At 44.2% G+C, this 22,814-nt stretch overlaps 1 protein-coding gene across 1 annotated transcript in view; it reads right to left on the bottom strand.

The window, feature by feature from the left end:
• Positions 1–17,646, bottom strand: part of FRMPD1 (FERM and PDZ domain containing 1) — a 91,242-nt gene extending 73,596 nt beyond the window's left edge. Inside the window, exon 1 of the mRNA XM_081844772.1 lies at positions 17,065–17,646. The gene's annotated coding sequence lies outside the window, so the exon portion shown is untranslated. The remainder of the gene's footprint in view (positions 1–17,064) is intronic.
• Between the last annotated feature and the right edge of the window lie 5,168 nt (positions 17,647–22,814).

Below are 22,814 nucleotides of genomic sequence, written 5' to 3'. Positions count from 1 at the left end.
ATCACTTCTGTGCAAGGCAGCCTCCTACATTTCTTGTTGCTTTTAAAAAAAATAAACATAAAATAAAATACAATGTATATCCTAATCTCCTCACCACATTCAAGGTGGTTTGCAACAGTGGAAAATACATGTATCAGAATATATTAAAAACACAACAAGCATCCCTGAATGTTTCAGTGCTCAATATTTTGGTCCCATATTTGGATTCTTACTGTGATAGTGACAGTATGCAATTTCATTTGTATTTTATTATTGCTATTTCATTATTGTTATTTTGTAAACTGCTTAGAGACGTTATTTCTTGACAAAAATAGGCAGCCTATAAAATAGATTAAAATAAATAAAAGGAAGCAGATAAGCATCATATATCAGGAGTTAGGAATCTGTGGTCCTCCAGATATTGATGGACTACAACTTCTATCATCCCTGACCACTGGCTATGCCGGCTGGAGGTTGATGGGAACTGGAGTCCAACAACATCTACAGATTTCCCACCCCTGCCATAAAGAACAAAGCTATTATAAAATAATGTTGCCATGTTTTCGTTTCTGCATGTGTGCATTTAATAGTTGCTTGACATACACAAATCCAGCAGGTGAAGGTTTTCCTGGCATGGAGATCAGTGGTGAGAAAATTTGTTCAAGCGTCTTCAAAAAGGCATCAAATCAAGGCCAGTACAGATATGTAAGGTGGAAATGCTCCAAAGCTAGGCAGTTTGACTCAGAAATTGGATGTTTTATTCTGCTCCGAGAGCCATGCAGGGGGCTTGGGAAGCTGGCGGGAAAATAAGCAAAGCACAATAAAATACTGCATGCAATGTATGCCACCTACAATCCTTTCGATTTTTGAAGAGCTGTTATGCTGCCAGCTGACAACCTTCATCTTCTTGAACTGCTATCCAAGACTTATTTGCTAAAACGTTGTTCCGTTCAAATCCCTGCAGAGAGTTTGCAAATATTCCCGGCTACCCACGACGCCCAACAAATGAAAACACAGCAAAAATTGCTGCAGTGGGCAGACACAGTGAAGCAGAACACAAAGGGAGCACTGTCCCAGGCAAGCCATTCCAGTCTTGGCAAGATTGCCATCAATAGCCAAGGCTGCCAGTCCTCCCTTAGCCGTCAGGTTTACCACTGGAGTTAAGGAAGGGCTTTGTCAGCCCATTGTCAGAGACATGGGGAAGTGAACCCAAACTCAACTTAGGAGAAGGTTGTTTTTTAACACAGTGTTCCTCCTTGTCCATCACTGGAACAGGAGAAGTCGCGTTTGAGCCTCAAGTAGGGCTCACTTCATTCTGGTGTTTTTTTGTGGGTTTATTCTACAACATGTCACCGGCGCAAAAAGAGAACACGGGTGGTAGGTTTCTGACAGGAGCACCTGTATACCATTCCCCTTTATTAGAGGTTCTGTGATGGCAAAGGACCCCTGGACGGTTAAGTCCAGTCAAAGGCGACTATGGGGTTGCAGTGCTCATCTCGCTTTCAGGCCGAGGGAGCTGGTGTTTGTCCACAGACAACTTTCTGGGTCATGTGGTCAGCACGACTAAACCACTTCTGGTGCAACAGGACACCGTGACGGAAACTAGAGTGCACAGAAACGCTGTTTACTTTCCCGCCGCAGTGGTACCTATTTATCTACTTGCACTGGTGTGCTTTCAAACTGCTAGGTTGGCAGGAGCTGGGACAGAGCAACGGGAGCTCACCCCGTTGTGGGGATTCGAACCGCCGACCTTCCGATTGGCAAGCCCAAGAGGCTCAGTGGTTTAGACCATCAGCACCACACAGATGGCACCCAAGTCACCTCTATTGCTCTACTTTTAAGCTGTCTTCCTCATTCAAGTCCTGCATCTCCAACCGTCTCCCCAGTATTCCTGTCTGGATGCTTCACTGCCATCTCAAACACCATATGACTTGTACAGTGGTACTTCGGGTTACGTACACTTCAGGTTACAGACTCCGCTAACCCAGAAATATTACCTCGGGTTAACAACTTTGCTTCAGGATGAGAACAGAAATCGTGCTCCGGCGGCACGGCAGCAGCAGGAGGCCCCATTAGCTAAAGTGGTGCTTCAGGTTAAGAACAGTTTCAGGTGACTAAACCACTTCTCGCACAATGAGACACTGTGACGGAAGCCAGAGTGCACAGAAACGCCATTTACCTTCCCTACCCATTTAACTACTTACACTGCCATGCTTTTGAACTGCTAGGTTGGCAGGAGCTGGGACAAAGCAACAGGAGCTCACTCCATTGTGGCAGCAAGCCCAAGAGGCTCAGTGGTTTAGACCACAGCGCCACCTGTGTCATTCCCCAGTTATTGCCTTCTGGAGGGGAAATTGCTCCATGTGCAAAATTGTTAGTGAGGGCCTCAAGACAACTGTTTGTGCGGCCTCAAGACAGCTGTGTGCTTCCGTCGCAGGGCTCCACTGAAAATGGCTTCTTCATGCGAACCAGAAAGTGACCTCTCCAGACAGCAAAATGACTCCTCATCTCTGTGGCTGCAATTTCCTGGGTGAAGTGGATGCATACTCCGTCCATTTCCCTCCCTCCCAAACACCCCTCCATGTGGCCCCGGGTACTAGCAATCCACGACATGCCACTGCACTCTTCTGCTGCACCTCAGTGAAAGCAGGACATAGAAGCTTCACAACAAGGGAACATTTGTGGTATGAAAAGTTACATGATTTCAGCTGAATGCTACAGGGTACGCACAAAGCAGTATGCCCACCCCGAAGCTTTTGCAGAATCAAACAGTATTGAAAGAGGACCACGTATATAACCACCCTGCTACCCCCGTGAGCATTAATTATCACAAATGCACAATTGAAAGGATGTCAAGAGGAGCCCTAGATCAGGCAGAAGGTACTGCTCTATTACAGGGATGACGGCGTTGTGGTCTAAACCACTGAGCGTCTTGGGCTTGCCGATCAGAAGGTCAGCAGTTTGAATCACCACGAGGGAGTGAGCTCCCATTACTCTGTCCCAGCTCCTGCCAGGCTAGCAGTTCGAAAGCACGCCAGTACAAGTAGATAAATATGAACCGCTGTGGCGGGAAGGTAAATGGCATTTCCGTGTGCTCTGGTTTCCATCATGGTGTTGAGCCAGAAGTGGTTTAGTCATGCTGGTCACATGACCCAGAAAGCTGTCTGTGGACAAACGCTGGCTCCCTCGGCCTGAAAGCGAGATGAGTGCCGCAACTCCATAGTCACCTTTGACTGGACTTAACCGTCCAGGGGTCCTTTACCATCACAGAACCTCTAATAAAGGGGAATGGTGTGCAGGTGCTCCTGTCAGAAACCTACCACCCGTGTTCTCTTTTTGCGCCGGTGACATGGGGGAGTTCCAAAAGGGGGGGGGGGAGTTCCAAAGACCTGCCAGAGCAGTAAAAGAAAATCTTATCAATCCAAATGCTTCATACTGGATTCCAATGGCAGAATCCAGTGCTAACAGATGCTAAATTGTACTGTGCCTGAATAGCAGTTTGAGGCAAGATTGCAACCACACATGAGTGAAACTGATAAGAGTTCCTGCAGCTTGTCAGTTTCGCCATATCAGGGCAGCAGGGAAGGATGTGGTGGTGGAATGAACCGGCAGGCAAATACAGAAAGGGGAGGTTGATCATGCTGTAGGACTGTCATCAACTTCATCACGATTAGAGGACATCTCAGTCTAGTTGCAGGGTTTTTCAGGGCATCACCCGGAAAGTGGCTGCATTTTCTTTGTACTAAAAATGGAGTATTGAAAATTGATTCTTTTTTTGTAAGCACCAATTACTTAACGTGCAGTTTGGCCCTCAGTCCATCAGGTTGCTACAAAAATTAGGTGCTACCCCCATTCTGTGCAAGATTCCTGGGGGTTCCAGGCACTCACACGGGGTCTGTGTTCCTTTGGAGACTGTCAAAGCTTTAAGAATTATGGTTTATTCGTCCCTACCAGAGAGGAATGGCAAACTAACCTTATGGACTACGCCAAAATGGCTAAACTGACCAGGAAGTTCAGAAACCCAGAAGACAAAAACTTCGAGAAAAATGGGATTTTAAAAAATAATTTATCTAACATACTACTGTAATGTAACAAGCACTATGGATAATATGGACAGATACAACATATAGATTTTGAAATAATATGCAGTTGAAAATGTTGACAATAGGACCCATGGAGGGGCTGGTGGGAAGTCTCGAGATTCAGATAAATCTCTATATACGGATATGTATTAGGCATTGTTATAAATCCACATTTGTAAAATCAAATAAAAACGATTTCAAAAATAAGATAACAAAAATGGTTTATTCAACTATTTACACCTTCGGTGTGCATGAAGGGAGTCTAGATCTTGCAGCGTATTTTATGCTACACCTTTCCTTCGAAGTGTTCAAGGTGGCCTGCATGGTTCTCCCTCTCCATTTCATCATCACAACATCCCCGTGAGGTAGGTTAGGCAGAATGGGGCTTTTTTTTTTTTAATAATAATATTTATTAAGTTTTTAACAGAAAAAAAGTTTCAGAATAATAACACACAAAGAAAATACAAAAATACAAAAACCAAAATTTAACATAAAATGAAAAAGTAAAAATACAAACTGAAAAATCCCTCTTTTATGATATCTTACATTCATTTACTTATTTTCGTGACTTCCTCACACCTCCCTTTTTTGTATTCCATTCACAAATTTATTTAGCAAATTCCACCGACTTCTTCCAAATTCTTCCAAATCTTCTTCCAATCTTCTTCCAAATTCATAACCCCATATTTTACCCTTAATTATTTATCCTCACCTATTTCTAACTTCAAATTTTCATCTAATATCCATCCCTTCTTGCAAATTCTTATTTTACCTTATTACTAGAACCAATTCATTTCATTCCATCGTCATTAACATTCAAAGATTTTACAATGTTTCTGTAAATAGTCTTTAAATTTCTTTCAATCTTCTTACACCGACTCTTCTCCCTGGTCTCGGATTCTGCCAGTCATTTCAGCCAATTCCATATAGTCCATTAGGCAGAATGGGGCTTTGAATCCTGGCCAATCAGGTCCTAGTCTAAACTCTAACTGTTGCACTGCAACAGTTCCCAATTCAAGCTCAACGGTACTGGACACTCCTAGTTTCATGGCATGTGTGGTGCAAATTATCTGCTATTCTCCTTGAAACCTACATCACCTTGCATCCACAGCAGTTTTTATTTGCAGGCACACACAACAATTATAGCATGTCAACCCCACTTCCTAGCTACCCCTGGAAGATCCAGCAGTTGCGTCCCAGTGGAACCAAACCCACATGGTTCTGCAGCTTAGAGTAGCTGCGATTGCCCTCTTTTGCAGGAGCAGCTGGCCAGAGCATACTTTTATCATAAGCTCTGCAAAAGGAATATGGGAGAATAGCTGTTGCCAGTCTGAAATGCAGGAAAAGAGAAACCAGAACAAATGAGAGGAAATTGCCTCAGGAATAATTAGAGTGCATTAAATCTCTATCAGATCTGAGACAAGGCAGGGTACCCATTCCTTTTAATAATTAGAAAGGAAGAGGAAGATGCAGATTCTGGTATCGCCACCTCTTTTCCAGCTTTGCTTTAACAGCAGACCGAAACTCAGAAATTTAACAGTTGAAGGTTACTACAATGCCAGGAAAGGCCTGCTGTATCAAATGCCATTAAAAGAACAACAGGAGTTGGCATGCTCAGAATGGACAAAGTTGCCTGAATATTTTGGCATTTAAGTGCAAGTAGATAAATAGGTACCGTTCTGGCGGGAAGGTAAACGGCGTTTCCGTGCGCTGCTCTGGTTCGCCAGAAGCGGCTTAGTCATGCTGGCCACATGACCCAGAAGCTGTACGCCAGCTCCCTCGGCCAGTCAAAGCGAGATGAGCGCCGCAACCCCAGAGTTGGCCACGACTGGACCTAATGGTCAGGAGTCCCTTTACCTTTTAAGCTCAGGTGCACTTTTGTACCTAGGGGTGGCCAAATGCAAGAGAGGACAGGTTTTGCGTCAAAGAGGAGATTTAACCAAGGCACCTTCAAAATTCTCTCTTCTACGTAATTCTTAAAGCCCTTGTCCTCCTTTGTGTATGGTCACCATAAACATATCAGTTTTAAAGATATGAAGTGGCTGTTACTTATTCAGCAACACTTAGGGTCCTCAACTGACCAGCCGCCTTTTATTTTTCTTTATTTAATGAAATAATGGAATACAAAAAAAGAAAAAGTATGGTTAATGTTCTTTGCACACGCTTAGCAATGCACAAACTACAAAACAAATAATAATAAATTAAAGCATTAAAGATTAGAAGCCTTCTACAGGGTCAGAGAATCAATGAGAGTTCACAGATATCTTTGTGCCTAGGTATTCAGAAGTGTTTGTGGAGGACCACCTGCCTTTTAACCAAATTAAACTTAAGTAAATGTGTGCATCATCAAAACCAGAATAAATATACCTTTTCAGTTGTTCAACCAAGCATGATTTTTTGCAAAATCATCATTCTTGGCATCTGTTTGTTAGACGGAGTAATTGTCAGTATTTCCCTTTTTGATTCCTTTTGATTTCAAAAATAGCTTTGAAAATATAAATACATGTAAACACATAGTCCACCTATTATAACTGACCCCCCACTGGTTATTCCACTAAATCTCTAGTTGATTAATCAAGCGATCAAAGACTGCACACTTAGTAATGGGGTGGGGATGGTACTGAAAGCGGGCTCACAGGTTTAGCCAAAAGCTGATTTGCCAAAAACACTGCGGCATCTACCGGAACTTTCATTTCTTCTGAAAATCCTTGCTAATATAGAGGTAAGCCACAAAGAACAATTTAGCACCCTATAACATCAGCGCCAGTAACCTTGGGTCTTTCTAGCTTAAAGCAGCCAACAGGAGCTCTGAGAAACTTGTATTACTTTGCTACAAACAATAACAAACATGGATCAATACTTTTTTTGGGGGGGGAACTATATTTATTTATAGGGACGCGGGTGGCGCTGTGGGTTAAACCACAGAGCCTAGGACTTGCCAGTCAGAAGGTCGGCGGTTCGAATCTCCGTGACGGGATGAGCTCCCGTTGCTCGGTCCCTGCTCCTGCCAACCTAGCAGTTCAAAAGCACATCAAAATGCAAGTAGATAAATAGGTACTGCTCTGGTGGGAAGGTAAATGGCGTTTCCGTGTGCTGCTCTGGTTCACCAGAAGCGGCTTAGTCATGCTGGCCACATGACCTGGAAGCTGCACGCCGGCTCCCGCGGCCAATTAAGTGAGGTGAGCACCGCAACCCCAGTGTTGTCCGTGACTGGACCTAATGGTCAGGGGTCCCTTTACCTTAAATTTATTTATGGTTTATCTACGAAAGCACTCTATGTGGCAAGAGTACGCAGGATAGAATGGTGGGACCTGAAAAATCCAGGAGATTCAACCTCCCTTTAAATCCATATCAGAGAAAAGACAAGAACTCACTCTGAAACTCACTTACAAGTGGTACTTAACACCATGGAAACTAACACTAATAGGCCTAGGAACCTCATCAAAACACTGGACCTCCACAGGCACACATGGTGGGTATGTCCTAAAATCCAACTCGTCTGGACATCAATCATACAAGAAATATGCAAAATAACTAAGCAAGTATTAGAAGTCACCTCACAACTGGCCCTACTAAACATATTCCAAGGTAATAATGCCCACTCACATCACAAAGAGCTCATAACCCACCTACTCTCAGCAGCTAGAAACATCATAGCCAGACACTGGAGAGACCTGTCAGGAGTAAGCGTGGACCAATGGTATCAAATTGTATGGGAAACAGCCTTATTAGAAAAACTAACAATAATCTGAAACAGACATGGGAGCAAATAGAAGACGCCTTCACCCCGATATGTTTACCCTTTATCACATACACAGCCCAACAAGACAAGAATCCACCGACAGCATACAAATCAATATGGCTAACCTGATCCAACACACACACCCCACGCACACACAAAAACATATTTCATTCATTAATGTAATACTAATGTCTCACAGCGCTGTTGGGACGTGGGTGGTGCTGTGGGTTAAACCACAGAGCCTAGGGCTTGCCGATCAGAAGGTCGGTGGTTCAAATCCCTGCGACGGGGTGAGCTTCCGTTGCTCGGTCCCTGCTCCTGCCAACCTAGCAGTTCGAAAGCACATCAAAGTGCAAGTAGATAAATAGGTACCACTGTGGTGGGAAGGTCAATGGCGTTTCCGTGCGCTGCTGTGGTTTGCCAGAAGTGGCTTAGTCATGCTGGCCACATGACCCAGAAGCTGTACGCCGGCTCCCTTGGCCAGTAAATCGAGATGAGCGCCTCAACCCCAGAGTTGGCCACGACTGGACCTAATGGTCAGGGGTCCCTTTACCCTTTTTAATGTCTCACAACAAATGAAACTGATCTGTCGAAAACGCAACTTGAAAAAAGAGACATGCACATACTTTTATAAACTGAGAAATCTTTAATAAAGTATATATATTAAAAAAGCCAGGAGATTCCAGCAGTAAAAGGGGAAAACTTAGTGGGGATTTACCCTTTAGTTTAGCTCAACGGAACAGAGCATCTTTACCCCAATAAGGATAATTTACTTGGATTTACCTCTAATATAGGAGCAATGCTCAACCAATGAATGAGTTAACGTGATGCGATGCACTGAAGGTGGACTCGAGAGACCTCAGCTCAAGTCGCTGCTCAGACATGAACCCAACACTTAGAGACAATCACTATTTGTCTGCCTATCCTAACTCACAGGGCTGTTGAGAGGATATCAACACACAAGGCAGCCTTGAGCCAAACCATTGTTCCATCTATACAGTGGTACCTTGGTTCTCAAATGCCTTGGTACTCAAACAACTTGGAACCCAAACACTGCAAACCTTGAAGTAAGTGTGCCTGTTTGGGAACCTTTTTTGGAAGCCGAATGTGCTCCATTTTGAGAGATACACTTCAATTTAAGAGTAACACTTCCATTTTGAGGGTTACGCTGAGGTCTGTCTGTTTTTGCTGTTCATTTTGCGTTTTTTTCGTTTTGTTTTTTTTGTGACTGTGGAAGCCAGTTCAGCTACTAATTGATTGATTGATTGTGTGATTGCGGTACATGGTTTATTGCTTTCATTTTATGGATTAATGGTCTCGTTAGATAGTAAAATTCATATTAAATTGCTGTTTCAGGGATTGTTTTTAAAAGTCTGGAACGGATTTATCTGTTTTGCATTACTTTCTATGTGAAAGCGCACCTTGGTTTTGGAACGCTTTGGTTTTGGAACGGACTTCCGGAACGGATTAAGTTTGAGAATGAAGGTGCCACTGTACTGACAACACAGACTGGCAGCAACTCTCAGGGTTTCAGATTGGGGATGCTCCCAGTCTTACCTATAGAGCTAATGAGGATCAACCTGGCATTTTCAGCATGCAAACCTGGCATACTCCACAGAGCTAAGAACCTTCCCCATAACCACTACCCCGAGCTGCTTGGACAAAGGGCAAGAGACCCACGTGATTAAAAACTGGCCTTCTTTAACACCAGTCAAATGAAATCAAATAAACAAGGAATATTCAGTGTTACATTAGAGGGAATGCCAGGAAACAGGGAATTACGTTCACATGTGGTGGGGGTGTAAATATGTAAAAAATTTTTGGCAAAGGGTGTTTAAGGAGATAACAGAAACCACCGGGTTAAAGCTGACTGAAAGTCCAGAGGTAACATTATTATCAATTGACGAAGGGGTGGAAGGTTCACAGGCTAGGAAGAACTTGCTCACAAATTTATTGACAGTTGCACAAATTATTATAGCCAGGAAGTGGAAGAGGCAAGTAGAATATAAAATGGAAGAATGGTATAAAGAGGTGTGGGATATAGCTATTAACGATAAATTAACATGTGCCATTAAGGTAAGACGGGGAATACACAGGAGAAATTATTTTGAGGAGATATGGAGGGTGTTTGTAGAATTTGTACTGTTAAAACGGAAAGGGGTCAAACCATAGCTAGAGTTGTTGAAATTTTGGGAGGTTGGATAGGTACAATGGAATGGTCTTTGTTCACATGTCCTATTAAGAAGTGGCTGTCGAGCTTTCTGCTCTTCAGAGAACCCCTTCCAACTGGCTGGCCTGCCAAGGAATTCTTGCATGTTTGTTACGCAATCTGCACACAGTGCAAAGGGTTCTGGGAAATTGTTCAAGGGTGTACATTCAGTTCCAATTGGATGCTGGCCAAGGCTCTTACCCTCACTCTTCTTGTCCACAGGTGATAACACACACACCCTCAGGCAGAGATGGAGAATGGGCCGTATCCGCCAACCCCTAGAGGGCTCCTGGCTCCCCATCCCTTCCCTAAAGACTCCCCTAATATCCCCTGGCACCCCCTCCCTATAGAAACATATTGCCTTGGATGGAAGTAATGAACTGTCTTCAAAGGAAACACATCCACCACAACTGATCTTTTAAAGGAGCCATAGTTTTCCGCTGATCATGGTTTTGAAGCCAAATAGGATGGAGGAAGGGGAATAGTGCAGGCAGATCCACACCATGCATTTAAAGTTCAATCAGTGTGCACTGAAAGTACACGGCTTCCTCTAAACCACTTTAAAGTTTCAATTTATAATCCAGAGATATACAGTGGTACCTCGGGTTAAGTACTTAATTCGTTCTGGAGGTCCGTTCTTAAGCTGAAACTGTTCTTAACCTGAAGCACCACTTTAGCTAATGGGGCCTCCTGCTGCCGCCACGCCGCCGGAACACAATTTCTGTTCATATCCTGAAGCAAAGTTCTTAACCTGAAACACTATTTTTGGGTTAGTGGAGTCTGTAACCTGAAGCGTATGTAACCCGAGGTACCACTGTATACAGTTTGCTAAATAAACAAACCTTCAGTGGCCTGGTTTGCACATGATAAACCAGGGTTTATTAAGCCATTGATTGGCATTATCTGTGAACCCTGCCCCAGCAGGGTTTGTTTGCTAGAGTTTGTTTGCTGTCAACAAACTATGATCTGAAACCATGGTTTGTTGCTGGCTTGCAAACCTCGATATGTTTAAAGCATAGCTTGGCATTGTGCGTGAACATTGTGTGTGTTTAAAGCATAGCTTGGGATTGTGCGTGAACATTGCGTGTGTTTAAAGCATAGTTTGGGATTGTGCGTGAACATTGCGTGTGTTTAAAGCATAGCTTGGCATTGTGCATGCCGGAAGTTGCCCAGAGTGGCTGAAGAAACCCAGCCAGATGGGCAGGGTATAAACAACAACAACAACAACATAGTACTTTTCCTTAACTATAATTTGTTTGACCACTTGACCCCAGAAGCTTGCCAAAGTGCCAAAGGACAAGGCACAAGAAGTTGGAAAACAAAGAAACTTTAGAGAAACGAGCCATGGTTTCATCATCTGTGGTTTGTTTGATCATCTTGAAAAGCACAGGGCCTGAAGTATTTCGGCAGAAATCGTTTGTATGATGAAATGTGTAGGATTTGATCTGTGAAGGCGTGCAACTTGTCACTTACTGCTGCTGTCACCGAGTGAGGAAAGTCCTTGAACTCACTATAGCTCCAGTCCTGTTTACACTTTCTTGAATGCAAGTCCCCTAGAGCTCAGTGTGATTTTCCTTAGACTAAATATGTATAGGAGCAGCCCACTGGACTGGCAATAGCCCTTGTGCCTGGGGAAAATCCCAACCTTGTTTCCCTGTTACAGAAATATACAGCTATCCCAAAATCTATTTGAATAAATTCCACTGAGTTGCATTGCGAGAGTTATTAGTCCAATAAGCACAATTATTATACTGTGTGAGTGCTGTGGGTTCATCTCTGTAGGAAAATAAGCATGTACACACCCCTTGCCATAACTTCTCTCAGAGATGTGGCACTCTTTCCATCATTGCATTTCTGTGCACATGGCAAGAATGATAGTTTTAAAACTTCTTGTCTTTTAAAAAGAAGGCAGATTCTTGGGGGTGGAGAGAGAGGCATGTCTTTATTTTGGGGGCAACCCTGCTCCTGGTTTTTTTGAGAGAGGGCTGATGCTGATATTTAGCATGTATGGTAATTTCCTCCATCACCATACCCATGTCAGGAAAAACTTTACCTGACGAGCTTCTAAAATGTCAGATGGCGGGGGGGGGGGGGGAGGTAAAGAACTTCTGATTCTTCAGCTGTCTGCCATTATACACAATACACACTTCATCCAATTCAATTATATTTTTTTATCTTTCTCTTTTAACCTCCTTCCCCCCTTTCCCGCATAACAATTACAGTCATACCTCATGTTACATTTGCTTCATGTTACGTTTTTTCAGATTGCGTCCCGCGGTGACCCGGAAGTACTGGAAAGGGTTACTTCCGGGTTTCGCCGCCCGCTCATGCGCAGTAGCGCTAAATCACGCTTTGCGCATGAGCACAAGCGCCACACCTACGCAGATACAGCGCTTCAAGTTGCAGGCTTTTCATGTTGTGAACAGGCCTCTGGAACGGATCCCGTTCGCAACCAGAGGTACCACTGTATCTTTTTTAAAAAGTTTTTATTTATACTTTTCAAATTGATACATTTACTTAGTTTTACAATCATGCTAACATTTCAAAGTTTGACTTCCTTCCCCATCTTTCTGCAGTCCCTTAAATTTATTTTTTAATATCTTCTGCATATCCAAATTCATTTAATTTGCTCATTTAATTATCTACTTTAAATGTATACACTTGTGAAACTGCAGGTTATTACAATAATCCTGCCAATGTTTTTATTTGTTTGCAATTTATCTGTAAATATTCAATAAACCATTTCCATTATTTTATAAAAAGTTTGTTATCCTGATTTCTTATTCTTCCAGTAAGTATTTTTTCTATTTCTCTTTTAACCTCTTTATTATATATTTCTCTATTTCTCCTCCCACCTTCATGATTTTCTTGTATCTAAATAAAGTCTTGGTTTGGTTTAAAAAAGGGAAAAGATATTAAGTTTCATGTTTTTCTCTAGAAACCTTAATAAATTTTATTTTAGATAAATAAAATATCAGGTGGTGGTTGAGAGAAATGGGAGGAGAGCAAATAAAATGAAAAAGAAAAGAAAAGCTGGCAATGCTTTTGTTGGGCTTTAAATTCACATTGCTAGTGGCACTATAGAACTAACGCCAAACTTTCTCCCAGCGCAGATATATGCACATCCAAACAATGGCCCAACAACTGCCAAGCACATGCCTACCTAACGAACAGGCAGGATGTCAAATCCTGCTTTTACTAAACATCCAAACTTTAAAAAACAAAACCAAGCAGTGCCTGATCTGTGCTTCTTTGTGGAAAGGGCGATCATTAGCCTGTGAATATTTCATGCTCTTGTTCCCAGCTGACAGCCAGGCATTCGCAACCAAGTTGTACTTTCAAATTTGCACCTGGATTGCTATTTCTGCAAGCTGTTCAGTCCTGAGGTCATGGAACTTTAGATGCAAGAATGGGAAGATGTTGTGCACCTTTAACCCCTGTGTAGAAGGGGTTGTGCCAGGTATAGCTCCCTCGAGCTCTGCCAGGTGTAGATTTCCTCATTTCTCCATTACAGCAGTCTGAATCTGCAAAAATTCCCTCATCCACAGGATAGTTAAAAGGAGCTAGCTAGTGTGATCTGCTGGAAAGGGGGGGGGGACCAGATAGGTCCCTTTTGCCTTTAATTAGCTGTGTAAACTTTTAGGCACAGCTATTAAAGGTACAAGGGGCGCGGGTGGCGCTGTGGGTTAAACCACAGAGCCTAGGACTTGCCGATCAGAAAGTTGGTGGTTTGAATCCCCGCGACGGGGGTAGCTCCCGTTCCTCAGTCCCTGCTCCTGCCAACCTAGCAGTTCAAAAGCACGTCAAGTGCAAGTAGATAAATAGGTACCACTCCGGCAGGAAGGTAAACGGCGTTTCTGTGCGCTGCTCTGGTTCACCCGAAGCGGCTTAGTCATGCTGGCCACATGACTCGGAAGCTGTACGCCGGCTCCCTCAGCCAATAAAGCGAGATGAGCGCCGCAACCCCAGAGTCGGTCACGACTGGACCTAATGGTCTGGGGTTCCTTTACCTTATGAAAGGTATAGGAGCACTGTTTACTTTTTCACCAGGCCCACCTTAACAGGAGTCCTGAGTAGCAGGAGTTCTATAAAGGAAGGACTTTGCTTACAGAAGGTCTCAGCTTCAATCCTCAGCATCTCCAGGAGATTTTGCAGGTGGGATTTGCAAATTAAGGTTGCAAAGTTAAAGAGGATTTTGTGCTTTTCCGCAGCAGCCCCCCACCCCAAATCAAACGAGTTGCCCCTTGTGGCAGGCGATAGGGAAATGCACTTGAAGGTACGGGTTCACAGTTGCTTGATGCAGTTGTCATTTAACCTCCTTGCAAACACATCAGAATGAATGCTGAACAAGCAGCTGCTGCTGCTGTATGGCCGCCCCACAAACTGTGGGCACTTCCAGTCTAATTTTTGGGTGGGATTCAGTCACAAAGCAGAAAATCCAGGCCGGGCAGTTATTGTTGATTGGCAGTGCTTGCAACATGAACCCGCTCCCTCAAAATATCAGACCTTTTTGCAGAAAGGAACGTGTGGGATAACACTTGTTTTGACCGAGCATCATCTAACCTCCCTGCAAACAAATAGGAACAAATGGTCATTAAATAGCCACGATCATCTCATCTCCCTGGAAACAAGCTGGGAGGACTGCTCAATTGACAGTCATCTGGTAACAGCTGAAGACTGTGGAAAACCATCAGCAGTTGTTCATGCTTCATCTATGAACACATTAGCAGCTTGAAATGCAACAAGGTTGCTTCCTCCGCCACCCTGCTACATTTCAAGCCATTTTTTAAAGTTGCTGTACAGACCAGAGAGAGGGCAGAGGGTGTCTTCACCTGATATGCATTACCTGACTTGTTTTCCCTGCACCAAACTCCAGTTATTCACTGGCACTGTCATCTGAGCATGTGCAATGGCTGCCGGAAGTGTACACACCTCAGCCTAACTTCGGCTTCCATTTTCAAACTGGACAGAAGCTGGTTTAAGGGAAAATGCACCAGACAGAAGTATTTCTCAAAAAACTACAGAGTACCTATGGATGTTGGCTCATGCCACATGTGCTGAGCTTCAACCACTGGCAGTGGTGTCACACTGGAGCCAGAGGAGAGGGTAATATGCACATAGCCTGGCCTAGATTATTGCTACTCAGTTCATTATGTGTTTAGCCCGATTTAATACTTGGTGGGAAATATTTTTTGGCCGAGAACAATCTGCTTTGGAGTGATGGTATTTCTGCAGAGACTGTCAATTGGGGCTTGAATATCTCATACTCTTTCACTGTTGCTGGTTGGTTTTTTTGGAGGGGGCGGAGTTATTGGGTTGTTGTTTTTATTTTGATTATGCATTTTGTGCTTTTATATTTTGATTTTATTCTGTGAACTGCCCTGAGACCTCCGGGTCCAGGGCGGTAGGTAAAGGTAAAAGGATCCCTGAACATTAGGTCCAGTTGTGGCCGACTCTGGGGTTGCGGAGCTCATGTCGCTTTATTGGCCAAGGGACCCAGCGTACAGCTTCCGGGTCATGTGGCCAGCATGACTAAGCCGCTTCTGGCGAACCAGAGCAGCGCACGGAAACGCCGTTTACCTTCCCGCCAGAGTGATACCTATTTATCTACTTGCACTTGGACGTGCTTTTGAACTGCTAGGTTGGCAGGAGCAGGGACCGAGCAATGGGAGCTCAGCCCGTCGCGGGGATTCGAATCGCCAACCTTCTGATTGGCATGTCCTAGGCGCTGTGGTTTAACCCACAGCGCCACTCGCGTCCCCTCTAGGGCGGTACAGTGGTACCTTGGGTTACATACGCTTCAGGTTACAGACTCCGCTAACCCAGAAATAGTGCTTCAGGTTAAGAACTTTGTTTCAGGATAAGAACAGAAATCGTGCTCTGGCGGCGCAGCAAAGCAGGAGGCCCCATTAACTAAAGTGGTGCTTCAGGTTAAGAACAGTTTCAGGTTAAGTACGGACCTCCAGAACGAATTAAGTACGTAACCCGAGGTACCACTGTATATGAAGTCAATAAGTAATAATAATAGATGTCTCAAAATGTCTCCAATATGAAGGCAGCTATTTATCCTCAGAGCGCTTTCCTAGCGTGTACCCAGTAGAGACGTCGGGAAGATCATATCGATAGGATCCAATACCCCATACTAGTGAACCCTGAGGATTTCCCCGCCTCCTTTTTGAGAGGGGTTTGGTATTGTGTTACAACGACAGAAACGAAGCAGGAGGATAGCGTTTTCAAAGCAGATCGTGAAGGAGACGCGCAAAATTGCAGGTTACATTGACTTCAGCATTATTACGCAGAACGCCAAGGCGCTCCCTGAGTTCCAGGCTAGGAGCAAAGCTCCTAGGAACGCGGCAATTGGATCGACTTCCTAGCAGTGGCATCTACTACTTTGCGCTGATGCCACTAAGATACTCCAAGCGCAGTATCTCCATTTGGGGCTTGCTTGATGGAAGGCAAAAGTAAAGCACAACAGAAATATTGGGCGGAGCAGGGGGTGGGGGGGGGGGTTGCGTTATTTTTGACCAAAGCGCCTTACGATCGGGCTACCCTACTTTAAACTCAGTCTCCGGCGACATTAGGAGGCTGGAGGGAGGAAGCGATTTCAGATCGGCAGGGAGTGGCCGGATCGCAAAAGTTAAAACGCACCATTTCAATCCATCCTCGCAGAGGACGGACAGAGGAACGCGGAGGGTGCGAGAGCCGCCTGCCACTTTCCGCAGGGATACTGAACGCCCCCAAGAAAGCAGCGGAGCACCCCAAGCAAGGAATGGGGTGGCACGGCAGCGCTTGGCACCCGGAGGTAAACGCGCCCTGCAGCTTGGAGCCGCGATCGTCACCTCTCCCTGCCCCCTGCCTGCCTTCCCTGGCAATCGCAGGAGGCGAAGGGCAGCCTCGGCCAAGAGAAAGAGCCCCGTCGGACGCCTCTCCATCAGGGCGACTCAATTCCAGAAGCGCAAAACTGCCTTGCGCTCCCGGCGCTCGCTTTCCTGGGATTACCGGTAAATCCCCCTCATCCATGCTTATTTCAAGCGCAGGATCGGGACGCTTACCTCTGCCGCCAAAACTGCCCGAGTGATGATGCTCAGAGCGCGCTTTCCCTGCTCCACGTCCCGCCGTCCAGGAGCCGGAGGTCTGGGGAACTTTTTCCGCCGGCGCGCGCAAAGGAGACGGGGAATTACGGTACCCTGAATTACGCCGCTCCGTCCGCACCAAGCAACTGCAAGCGAGCGAGAAGTGGGAGCCTCCATCCGGCCAGCAGTGGCAGGTGGGGGCTGTGCTCTGGGGCCCCGCCCCGCCCTGGAAGCCCCGCCCCTGCCGGCTGGAGCCTCTGCTTCTTGGAGAGCCTGTGATTCAAGGCATTCAAAACTCTGTGATTCAAACTCCGATCTTTCCGGGAAGCAGTTTTGCTGCGCAAGACCTTGAAATCAGCTTTAATTGTGCAAGCTGAATTTACTAGGGTGTGACTGGATCTCACCTGATAAATAGTGACAGTCCCAAAGTGCAATCCAAGACTGCATCCAAACAAATGTTTTAATTGCCTTGTACAAGGATAGAAATGGCCATCTGTCCCATTTAATTACAACATTGCATTTGTCAAGAGCAAAAATAATGACTAGCCCCTTGATATATGAACTACTGCATGTAGCTCTATCTTTTTTAAATTAATCTTTTTATGTGATTTTCAAAAAGAGAAAAAGAAAGAGAAAATAAACATACATTTAAAAATAGTACTAAATTGCTCTGAATCTCCAGACTCCCCCCCCCATCCCTTCCACTGGTCCATTCCATTTTCAACTGCATATCCAATTTTTCATCTTCTTAAGTTATCTATACATTCTGTTACATTACAAGTGTATTTAAAATCCTGCTAATGTTTTAACCTGTTTACCATAATTTTGCATATAAATTATAAACATTTCCTGTTCTTTTTAAAAATTTCTTGGTTTCTTGATTCCTGAGCTTCCCAGTTAGTGTTGCCTTTTTGGCATAGTCCATCAACTGGATTTGCCATTCTACTCTGGTCAGGGCTGTCTCTTCCTTCCATCTCCATGTAGCTCTATCCTAAGCTTCTTTAGCAGAAACCCAGCCAGATGGGCAGGGTATAAATAAATTACTACTGCTACTACTACTTCGATACAAGGTCTGCGGAGAGCAAACCAGCAAGTTAAATATGACTGCATGCAATAAAACCTCAATGGCTGCTTCTTCTAGGGAAAAGCAGCTTCAAGAGGGAGGCAACTGGAAGCAGGGATGTTTCACGCCGCCCCACAAAATCCGCCCTCGCCACAGGGTCAGGTTTTTGCCAAAAATCCGACACTGTCCAATTCACTCTAAAGTGGTGTCAAAGACTGACAAATGGCCCTCTGCAATGTTTGGTGGTGGAAACAGAATGTTTTACGGAAGGCAAAAAAACCCCAGCCCTTAGTGCCCTAACCCGCAGAATCAGGATTTCGCCAAAAATCCAACATTGTCCAATTTACTAGAAAATGGCGCCAAACACCTGCAAATGGTCCCCTACAACCTTTGATGGTACGAACGCTACGTTTCACAGTAGGGCATAAAGTGAGCTCCCGGTGCCCTGATTCATAAGGCAAGGATTTGCCCAGAACCCAGCGTCGTCCGATTCTCTTCAAAATGGCACCAAACACCCAGAAAAGCCCTCTGCAACGTTTGGCGGTGACAATACTACATTTCATGGCGCCCCACAAAATCTGCCCCTGGCGCCCTAACCCGCGGGGGTCAGGATTTGCCAAAAATCTGACGTCGTCCAATTCACTCGAAAGTGGTGCCAAACACTTGTAAATTCTCCCCTGCAACGTTTGGCAGTGCAAACAGCACGTTTTACGGTAGGCCAAAAAATCAGCCCTCGGAGCCCTAACCTGTGGGCGGGGTCAGAATTTCGCAAAAAATCTTACTTTGTCCAATTCACTCAGAAGTGGTGCCAAACACTTTCAAATTGGCCCCTCTTCTATCACTGAGCCACAAGCTCTTCCCCAAAGAGACATTTCTCTTGGTGTATTATTCTCAAAGTGTGAGTGGCATGCACTCCTCAACAAGAGCACATGATTGAAGTTTAAAGGCCGTATTGTATTTATGAGGGGACTTCCAGTTCATCTCGCTCAGCTTCCCATCCTGATATTAACAATGCCTCTTGTGTCTCTGGCACATATTTTTAATAAGCTACTCCCTGCCCTGTAAGTACTGTTGAGATCACATGATCCCTTCCTCTCTCTGATAATAGCACACCAGATCTCTGTGTGATGCTCGATGCTGTATTCTGTTCCGCAGGAGATGCCTGTTTCATAAGTCAGAGAAGGGAGTTTTTAAATGGTATTCAACACCAAATTATAAACATGACTCAGAATGACATTGGGGGATCAGGCTGAGCTGGCCTTGGCTTATGGGTTTGCCAGCTGATTTGGACTCAGCAGAGACTGCCTTTTTTTGAACTAAAAGCCAGGCTGAAAATCAGCTGGAAATGGCTCTCAAGGGATTACAAGATGGAACAGAACAGTGACATCAACTTCCCATTCCTTCTAGCAACCAGCTATTGCAATTTGATTTATATTAAATTACTCAACATAAGAGTTTTCATAGAAAAAGCTTATCTGGGTGACCTCTCTCTCTCTCTCTCTCTCTCTCTCTCACACACACACACACGGTTGGAAATTGAATTTCTAGCAACAGATATTAACAAATTTTCACAGATTGCTCCCCAAGTGGAACAAAATTAATGGAATGAAATAGATTCACAATTTGAATGTGAGCACAGTCTTATACATGTCTGCCCAGGGGTGAGTACCAATGAGTTCAATGAGACTTACTCTCAGGTAAGTATAGTATAGGATTGCCCTTTCTATCCATCGGCAGAGTACTTATCTGGGAGTAAGTCCAATGAGCAAAGTAGATTTGACTTCTGAGTAAACATGCTTGGGATCTCACCGTTAACGATGGGCGGCATTTGGTGTTTTTGCTCTCGGGGAAGAAAGGATTTCTGAGGATCCCAATTCCGTCTTTAACTCCTAAAACCTGCACCTCTCGCTGAAGCCCTTAACCTCAGAAAAGATTGTCACATCTCTCTTTGGCATGTGTGTTGTCCATCGATGCTCCTCCACCTGCTGCTCCCAAGGGGCTCAGGATTCTGCATCTGCAGTGCTTCCAGCCTCTGCCAAAGGAAGGAGTGAGGATGAATTATAGATAACTGCTAATTGCCAATGTGTGAATGTGTGAACTCCCTAGACGCCGCTGCTTTCCTCAAACTTCTCATATAAAGTGCAGAGCAGTGACGAAGCACTTCCATGACTTCACTCTAATCCCTCAGGAACCTTCAAGCAGCGAGAAGATCAGGAGAAACTTCTCTGAACCTGTGCATTGATGATCCATCTTCTTTGGTGATCACTCGTAGCTGAGTAAGATTGTCTTCCATGAACATGGTCTTAACATGGAGTCCGTAAGTGACTGTGGAGGCCAATTCTGGATCCACACGTCCTTCCACAGTGGGGACATTGGTTTCCGGTCGGGAGTTTATCACGGTGTGGATTTGCCAAGCATGCCTTCCTCTTAGCACGTTTCTCCCTTTCGTCCCGAGTTTGAACATCTTCAAAGCCCATGACACCTTTGGTAACGGCTGTTCTCCAATTGGAGTGTTCGCAGGCCAGTGTTTCCCAGTCATCGGTGTTTATACTACATTTTTTTTAGATTTGCCTCAAAAGAGTTCTTTAAACCTCTTTTGTTGACTACCAGCATTACACTTTCCATTTTTAAGTTCGGAATAGAGTAGTTGCTTTGGAAGATGATCATCAGGCATCTTCACAACATGGCCAGTCCAACGAAGTTGATGTTGAAGAATCATTGCTTCGACACTGGTAATCTTTGCTTCTTCCAGTACACTGGCATTAGTTCACCTGTCTTCCCAAGTGATGTGTAAAGTTTTTTTGGAGAAACCGTTGATGGAATCTTTTGAGGAGTTGGAGATGGCGTTTATAAGAGGTCCTCGTTCACAAGCATGCAGTAAGGTTGGCAGTACAATAGCTTTGCAAGCAAGCATTTTGGTTTCTCTGCAAATGTCCCGGTCCTCAAACACTCTGCACTTCAATTGGGAGAAAGCTGCACTTGCAGATGATGATCAATCTAAGGGGTTGGTGGTATTGTCCTTCTTAAGTCTCACACTGGGAGAGGCAAGGGTGGAGCTTGCATCTTCCCTACCAAGCACTTGCATCTCCTTTCCTGGGAAGGTTCACAGCAGAGAAACAAGAGTGGCAAAGGACACTCACCTCTTGCTGGGACAGCGCCAACTACTGGCACCTTTTGGCAGCTGCTGGGTCCTGTGTGCTCCAGCAGGGCCCACTCACCTGTTTGCACATTTCCGCAGTTGTTCCTCCTCCTCCTCCTCCTCCTCCTCCTCCTCCTCCTCCTCTTCCTCTTCGTCTTTCTTCTCCTCTTCCTCTTCATTGAATTTATATACCCGGGGGGGATTTCTCAGGGCACTTCGCAGAATAAAATCGAGATACAAATCACGAAATACATAATAAAAATATAAACAACAATCCAATTGCTCCCCCTCCCCCCCAAAAACATATTATTATTATTTATTGAATTTATATTGAATTTGGGTTTATCTGGCAGCAGCGGCTGAGTCTGGAAAGCAGCGGTCATTAAAATTTTATTTTTTGATATTTATCTAACAAAATTTATATGCAGTTACCGGGTAGGTGACTTTAAATTGGTTCGCAAAGGAAAACTGAAAATATCGATACAAGTTAACATAAATGTTTGAATTGGAAATGAAACATGCAATTGCAAAACATGTGTACATACAGTAATCACTTCCATCCGCAACTGTGCTGCAGAATTCCTCACTAGATGTAGTTGGTTTCCCCGCAGTGCCCAGCAACCCTGGAACGCCAAGGCATTTTGTGGGAAATTTAAATGGCTGTGGTATCTGAGACTCGGCTGCTGCTACCAATTCAGCCAGCAGCCTGAGAAACACTGACCAAGCAGACTGAAGGTACATTCTTTTACCTTTGGTGGACGTGCCCAAGGATTAAGGCTTTCTGGGAAATGATCTATAATGAAATGAAAAAGGTATTTAAATATACCTTCCTGAAGAAACCAGAGGCCTTTCTCCTGGGCATGGTTGGCCAATTGGTGCCAAAGAAGGACAGAACTTTTTTTATGTATGCGACAACAGCAGCAAGAATACTTATCGTAAAATATTGGAAGACACAAGATCTACCCACTCTGGAAGAATGACAGATGAAGATGATGGACTATATGGGACTGGCAGAAATGACCGGCAGAATCCGAGACCAGGGAAAAGAGTCGGCGGAAGAAGACTGGAAGAAATTTAAAGACTATTTACAGAAATATTGTAAAATTAATGAATGTTAGAACGATGTTGGACAGAAATTAAGTGGTTTCCAGCTGTAATGCTCAAGAGATATGAAAAATAAGGTTTAGAAATAAGTAAAAACTAATGGTGAGGATTTGCTGAATTAACAATTTGAATTGGAATACAAGAAAGGGAGGTATGAGGAGGTCTGGAAAATAAGTTAAAAGAAAATAAGTAATGGAAATTTTATGTTTTTTTTAAATTATTTTTGTATTTTTGTATTTTCTTTATTTTTTCTTTTTTTATTTTACATTGTATTATTTCTTGAAAACTTTAATAAATATTCAAACAAACAAAACAAAAAAAGAGAAACACTGGCCAAGCAGTCCCACTGGGAGGCATAGCTTTGGGAGTGCCCTGAAACCTGGAATCAGCTGTACTATCTTTCTTTCTTTTTTTGGATATAAT

This window comes from Podarcis erhardii (genome assembly GCF_964252035.2).
Source record: "Podarcis erhardii genome assembly, chromosome: 17".
In the NCBI taxonomy this organism is placed as follows: domain Eukaryota; kingdom Metazoa; phylum Chordata; class Lepidosauria; order Squamata; family Lacertidae; genus Podarcis; species Podarcis erhardii.
The sequence above is the reverse complement of the archived record's forward strand: the minus strand, read 5'-3'. Positions and strand labels throughout refer to the sequence as shown.